The sequence below is a fragment of the Pseudochaenichthys georgianus genome, chromosome 3, assembly GCF_902827115.2.
Source record: "Pseudochaenichthys georgianus chromosome 3, fPseGeo1.2, whole genome shotgun sequence".
NCBI lineage: Eukaryota > Metazoa > Chordata > Actinopteri > Perciformes > Channichthyidae > Pseudochaenichthys > Pseudochaenichthys georgianus.
Window position 1 is genome coordinate 34945482 of NC_047505.1, and position 7674 is coordinate 34953155.

At 42.2% G+C, this 7674-nt stretch overlaps 2 long non-coding RNA genes across 2 annotated transcripts; both read left to right on the top strand.

Moving 5' to 3' along the window:
- The first annotated feature begins 472 nt into the window (after positions 1-472).
- Positions 473-1671, top strand: LOC139433316 (uncharacterized). Its single transcript, XR_011642840.1, has 2 exons — positions 473-1352; positions 1573-1671. It is a non-coding gene; the product is annotated as an uncharacterized lncRNA (long non-coding RNA).
- A 3558-nt stretch (positions 1672-5229) lies between these two features.
- LOC117441727 (uncharacterized) lies at positions 5230-6311 on the top strand. Its single transcript, XR_004551420.2, has 3 exons — positions 5230-5265; positions 5875-6010; positions 6221-6311. It is a non-coding gene; the product is annotated as an uncharacterized lncRNA (long non-coding RNA).
- The last annotated feature ends 1363 nt before the right edge of the window (positions 6312-7674 follow it).

The window sequence follows — 7674 nt, forward strand, 5'->3', positions numbered from 1 at the left end:
TTGGCCGCAGTGTTTCCTCCGGGGAGCAGCAGCAGGATCTGTTGTGTCCAGTCTGGGCTTTACACACATATATGGACAGATCAAAAGAGCTTCGTCTTAATGACCAACTCTTCGTGTCCTGGGCTAAACCTCACAAGGGTAAGCCTGTTACTAAGCAACGGCTCTCCCACTGGATTGTGGAGGCAATAGAGAGGCGAAGTCACGCCCATCTACTTCCGGCCCATGGGACCCCGGAAGCGAAAAATTAACATTGAATTCAATGGAGAGAGAACACGTATCTTTTGATCCCGTTTGAATTGTGCCACGAACTACACATATGATGTTTGTCAATCTTAAACAATAAGTTCCATGTCAAAAAAGTCACATTTTGTCGTAAAACTGTTGAAATATAAGACTATGAAAAATACGCGACTACAAAGACTACAAATCCCATTCTGGCTCGCATAAGTGATGTCACAGGCTCGTAATTAAAGCGAAGAAGAAGATCTCATAACTGATTTATTCCCTCCAATAAATAAGAGATTGCTAAAAATAAATTCACTTTTACAAGATGCCTGTGTGCTTTGTACCAGGTTGCAATCACATAAGTGATCATACTTATAGATCATAGCTCGTTCTATCGCTTCCCGTCTGATGAAAGGACCAGGAGTCGCTGGATCAGAGATCTCAGGTAATACACATGTTGTGCATGGAACACAGTCAAGCTAGCTACATAGCTAGTAGCGAGCACGTTAGTTAGCATCACATTACTTAGCCTTGTCATTTGTATTAGCCTTAACATGAAGTGAACCCAAATGTTAAACAGTAAGAGTAGTCATGATGTTAAGTATTTTCTGAAACATTTGAAGAGGAACCTATCGCCAGGTGCTAAGGGGGCGGGAGGTAGGCTAACGGCAGATTAGCATCTGCGATCTTTTCTACTTAATGCTATCTGCTCAAATGGTTAACATTGAACATTAAAAGATCAGGCAGTTCAGGGAGAGTCGAAGGCAGGCAGGCAGCTTTGCATGACATGTATTTATTTATAGAAGGACCATGCATACAAAAACATTAATCTCAGCAAAGAGAAGAGATGCAATATGCCAGATTATAGCTAATAGCTAATTTCCATCTGTGGTCCATTCTTCTGGACGTGTTTCATCGTGATGATAGTGAGTCAATCTGTTTGTTGGAAAGACAGTAGTTGAGTGATTACTGAGAGAACATTATTAAAAGAGATAATTATTCAAAGTGTTGTTACTTCAAAGTGTTGTTACTGACCTTTTTCTCTTTTGTTTCCTTTCCCTCACCTGTAACTGCTGAGACCCTGAGGAACATGCACACTGACCTGCTCTGGCAACCTGATTTCCACTGTACGTAATAGTATTTGGTTATGGTATATTATTTATATACATCAAAGGCACAATGCACCCCCCAGAGACACACATGTATTGAGTGTGATATTGTGCATAGGTCAAGTGAAATCATCTTTACATACTAGAAAACTGTAGGAGCGGCAACTTGTTTTGAAATTGAATTTTTAATATCCGATAATGAAGTTGATCTGTTTTCTTTATTCTTCTCTCTTCCCAGCTCCATCCATCACCGTGCTCTGTTCCTGCAGGTCCTGCTTGCTAATCAATGCTTTATTTTTTTACACAATTACAAATAAAGTCAATGTGTTGTATGACATGAAGTTGTGCTTCATTCTGAGTCGATAATACATTAATTCTGCCTTCAACTGCACAATGATTGTGGACTGCACCGACATCCATGTAGCTGCCCCCCAGTAAGATGAACCAAGCAAAGAGGGTCAACATCATGCCTAAGGACATCCAGCTGGCCCGCCGCATCCGCGAGAGAGGGCTTAGACTGACCTGAGACCAGCACACCCAAACACAACGGCTCTTTTAAGAGCCACCTACAGTTTCAAAGAGTTGCAATCCTACGTTATTATAATTATTAAACTGGTTCATGTGTCACTTAGTTTACTGAACCGTGATGAAAGAAATGAGTGAGGTCGTGGTTTACTGAAGTTACAAAGACATTAATATATGAGTGACAGGTCAGTGTAAACACAAGCTTCTGTCAATTATGGATCACTCAAACTATTTATATAAAAATATGTAATAAAGTTCTAAAACAAGTATTAGGTATATTCCTTGATAGCTTTTGGAGAAGGTTGTTTTTAAGTTTACTAAAATCTATCGTTTCAACTGTTTCACTTTATAAAAGGAACAGGTGAGTAGAGCATCATTGAGTTTCTTATTCTGTCAGTAAATTATCCAAATGAAATGTTTATCATTATTTTATTCAACCCTAAACAAATTGATTGTACCTTTTTAATAATGACCTTACATGGTTAAGTTAAATTAACTTCAGAAAATCAAATCTGTTCTGAGAAAAAACTAATAAATGTTTAAAGATAGGAACTTGCCATCCCACTGAAAAACAGTCCGTAGAGATTTAAAGGCGTAGTTGTAGTTCAGTCCAACGTTTCATTTGGATTCATTTCTCCAACAGTCAACTATTTTCATAAAGAATATATATATTTATATACAATAAAGTCAACTTTATTGTCAATCTTACTCAGTTTGTGTTTATAGACAGAGATCAAAAATACTTTTAAATCAAATAAAATTATACAATTTACAGATATGTATACAAATATATATATATATCCTATATAATGATGGTGGACACTTCACCTCCAGCAGGGCAGATGGCTGCACAAGTCCATCGGGGGATGCTCCCAAAACACCGACTCACTCACAAAGAGACCAGACTCGAACACTGTCTCCTGAGAGGCCTGCACAAAAGCCTTCACCCCTTCGGCCTCGTTTAAAACCCCCCAGTTGATAGCCATGACTCCGTCCAAGTTGTACCCCCCCGAGCACCCTCTTCATGAGGGACGCGCATGGAGTGGATGAAAGTCCCGACCGCAGCACAGAACCAAACTTGCTGGCTGTCAACCTGCCCCGCCTGTGTAACTGCCACTTTGTCCGCTGTCCTCCGGTGGCTGTCTGGATGGCAGCTTGCTGGTCTCTGCTCAGTCGCATTGAGGCAAGAATTGCCTCAAGCCCCCGACCCCCTTCACCAGCTCCGGCACGGTGACAATGGCCTGATGTTGAGGCCGCGGCTCTGGCTCAGGTGAAGCCATGCCATGCCACACTGTGCGCCCCTCAGTGCAGACCTGAACCAGTCTACATCCTGAGTGGCGATGTCTCTGGCCAGTGGGTTGTATGTCTCCTCTCACTGTTGGTAGAGTTGATACACCGGCTGGACTACTTTGGAAGTGCCAGGCTTCCTCCACTGGCACTCAACATCTGTGGAGCTGATCTGCCACATGGCACATATTGCCAATGCTGCAGCGTGGCTGCATTTGTACATCCCCCGTGCACAATCACAGACAGCGCTCTGCATCGCGCCATCGCCTCCCATGCAGATCTGTACAAATAAAGTAAGTACCATGTTTGTTAGCATGCTATAATAGATTGAATGAGCAATAATACAAGGATGGTCCGGATCTGGGGGTGGGAGGGGTTATTTTTCCAGAGTTTTGTCTGATTGTTGTTATTGTTTGTTTTTTCTGTATTTTTTGTAATTTGTGTTGTACTGGTTGTGATTGTACATTGTATTTTTCTAAATGTGTATGAATACATTTTTGAAAAACATTTGATCAACAATAAAAAAGGAATTGGTCAGGATCTAGACTCAGTGTGTAGTTTATTAATTAATCAATGCTCTCTACATTAGGAAAACACATACCAGTGTACCCGAGGGAGTCACGCACAGCTGTGCCTGGATAACCAAACAAATTGACAAGATAACCAAAACCCTTGAATCTACACACAGCAAATAAACTCAAACGACACAACGAGATGTAAAAGGAGATCACACATACAGTATAGTCGATATAAAACTGGCCGTTTCAATCTGAAGAGCAACTAAAACAAAACACGGGAGTATACCTTGTTCTTGTGAACACTAATGTTATCCACAGCATACACAGAGACCACGAAGTTCTAAAGGAGAAAACTAGTTACTGAAACAAAACACGTTAGTGTACCTTGTTAGCTAATGTTAGCTAGCTGACATTAACGTTACACATTGCACTCATATTACTCACCAACATCTTGTAAAGCCGGTCCCGCTGCTCTTACAGAACCGAATAACTCCCCTTTCGTGTATGTACAGCTCTCAACGTGTCCAGACTTGTAGTCACCTCGTTTTATACTTTTATTCTCATTCTGAAAGAAACAGGTAACATTTGCTAACGTGACGGCCATCTTTGTGATGGTGACGCGTATTGTGCGAGACCAAGAGACCTGTAGTTCACTCAGCGGTTTCACACAAAAAAATGTGTAACTTCACAGTTTTACGACACATTTAAATTTTTTTGACTTGCAAAATATTCTTTTAAATTGACAAACATCATATGTGTCATTCGTGGCACAATTCAAACGGGATCAAAAGATAACCTTTCTCTCTCCATTGACTTCAATGTATAATTTTACGCTTCCGGGGTCCCATGGAGGCTCCCGGAAAGGGAGGGACTTCGCCTCTCTATAGGCTACATGCACTAGGGTCTGAGACGTACTTCCGCCTTAGCCGTAATACTGCTTGGGAGCTTCCGGTTTGCGTAGCTGAGCGTCCACAAATGTTTTACTGTTTAAATCTATGGTTTAAATATGAGTCGACGGAAGATTTTCAAAACGGAGCATTTGCAAAGACAAGTAAAGAACTACTCCGAGCACTGCTGTGTCCCACTTTGTACGGCGTCAGCTAAATTTAACGGGGTCCTAAGTTTCCATGGCTTTCCGACCGAACTCGAGCTGCGAAGACAGTGGCTGGTTAAAATACGACGCGATAACTTCACAATCTCCTCTCACTCCAAGGTCTGCAGTCGTCACTTCGCTACGGATCAACTAATAGAGCCAAAAACCCTTGATGGCCGTAGGAGGCTTGTGAAAGGTGCTGTACCAACTCTGTTTGAGTGGAATCACTTCACTGCTCAAACACCGCGGGCTAGTGTTTGGGAGAGAAGGGAGCGGCCCACTGAACCAGTCTCTCGGGAGGAGCAGGAAGAGCACATGGATGTCCGTGACCATGATTACTGCTCAGCCCCTGAACCAGCTTCACTGGACATGTCCTCTCAAGCTACAGAAGACAACTCCAAAACAGTGGAGGATCTGCAGAAGCAACTGCAGGAGTTAAGAGTCCAGCGAGAGTTTTGCTTAACAGCGGTTTTGCTGGCTCCGACGACAACATCCGATTCTATACCAGGTAATGTTTTTGGCTAAATTCTATCCAAGTTTTTGAGATGGGTTAGCTTATAAAGAATCCTGTTACCTGCCGTTTGACTGCTGACTATATGCATGCAGTGTTGGAATAAGTAGGCTACTCAACTTAACTGAAGTATAAGTACAAATACTATGGTTTGAAAATATTCCTGAACTGAACATGTAGAATCATAAATCATGTGTTTTTATAAGTAACTAGAAACTATGAAGGTTAACTAAATGTGGTGGAGTAAAACATACTAATACTAACAACATACTGATAATACTTTACTACAAGTGGAAATCTTCAAACCTTACCAAAGTAAAAGTACATGTCAATATCCACTGCGTTTCTCCCAGTTGCACACTTAAGAATGAAGAGTAAAAGTAGTCATTCTGTGTAAAATGTTCCCTTTATGTTTTAGATTATTATTACTGCTGCTTTAATGTAGTGGTTACATGTTACTGCTGTATATTACTATACCTGCACCAAGTGCCTTCTTAATCAGTCTATTTGAACTGTAATGTATTATAGCAAACAAGAGGAAAGCATTAGCCCATGTGGTACAGTTAAGGAGTCAATTAATGACTGACATGTGTCTTTTGTGTACAGATTCCCGAGCTATAACCACCTGATGGCCTTCTGGTTTCTGATTGAGCCTTCCATTTATAAAATGGTTCGTGTCACAAGAGCGATATCAGCTGCCAAGAGGAATGAAGAAGTGGTTACACACGCACGTCCATCAACGGTAGGCTACGTTTCTTTTAACACACACTCTAAACACAAACTGAAGGGAAAATGTTTTCTCTGACATTTCATTGCTTTTGTGTTGGCTAAAAGGCTATAGTACTCAATCATTTTTGAATACATCAGAGAACTAAAACAACTTAATGTTTTTCCCATGGTGTGCTACACTCATGACATTAATATAGTACCCTTTTTTGTTTTTATCTTCCAGAGACAGCTGCTTCAGCCAATTGACGAGTTCTTCCTTTTTCTCTGCTTCCTGTCGGTGGGTTTGAAAGAAAGGGACCTCGCAAACCGCTTCAACATACACCAGTCCACTGTGAGCCGCATCATTGCAACATGGACAAGGGATTGCCTCCTAAAAACAATGATGGCTGAGCCAGGGTCTAGCAGCTAACTGCTCACAGAGTTATCAATGGCTGCAGTGCCCACTACTTTTGTAATGACAGGTACTTCGGCATGTATGTGTAAACAAAAAAAGTCTACTTTTTCTCTGATTGCTCTTTGCACTTCTGGATCTGTGTATATTCTTTGCACCAGGTAGTCCTCCTGTGCCCACACTACAAAGTCACACCACTGCATCCCAGACACAAGAAGTTTGACCCTGTACTTGCCTAGTAATAGGCATGGCTTTTCTTGACTTAGGGAGCCACATTCCATCTGCACATATTTGCAGTCGACATAATTTGGGACATTGGGACATATTGAATTCAACAAGGCCAAATATGGGGATATTTCTGTTGGGTCAAATACAACTCCATCAGGGGGAGGCACCAAGCCAGAGGGCGTAGAGGGGTGAATGACAAGGCCACAAGGGGAGTAGTTCACGTTTGCCAGTCTACTGTATTCAGCTGCTACTGTGGGCTCCATCTCTGCACCTCTCCTCATTTCTGCAGTCTGCCTTGTACCTTTGAGTATTCGCTCTGCAAGAGAGTTAGCAGAGCTCTCACCTCTGACGTGACAAATCTCTCTAAACCTAGAGGCAAGTAACCCTGGGTTTTGCGGAGCAGATGCCACTCTGAGCTAGAGCTTGCTCACGGGTAGCCTCCTCAATTTTGTGAGACATTTCTAAATCAACAGATAAGCTGTTAATATGCAGTTGCTCCTCTTCTGAGCACACCAGCGGTAAATCACATGGCAAGATCACATACCCCTCTATGGGCAAGTGCGGTGTTGTTGGTGGTGTGTCAGTGTGAAGTGTGGTGTACCGAGACGTCAAAGCAGGCATCTGATAGGACAGAACACTGCCCTCCTGCACAATCCGAAGGCACTTTCCACAAGGGGCTTGTCAGGTCTCATGTTCATTGTGGTCACAAGCGGTCTGTCCTTCAATGCTGAACGCTGAGTATGCCTCCATGACTCTGAACAGGCAGGGATCTGGTAATGGCCCCACCATGCCTCTGTAGAATCCACTCCTACAAAGAATGGCAAAGACAATATAGCACATTAATGTGACAAAGGTTAGGAATACAGCAACCAGAATTATGAAATTTAAAAAAACACAGGAAACACAATTTATTCCAGCTAAAATTACCTTACTCCAGTCTGCACCATCCTATTTGGTACAGGTGAAGGCTTGTGAAAGACCATGGAGTTGATGGCCCTGGCCCAGGAAAAGACAAGTACCTGTTCGTTGAGTCACTTTAAAAACAAAAACTCTGTGAA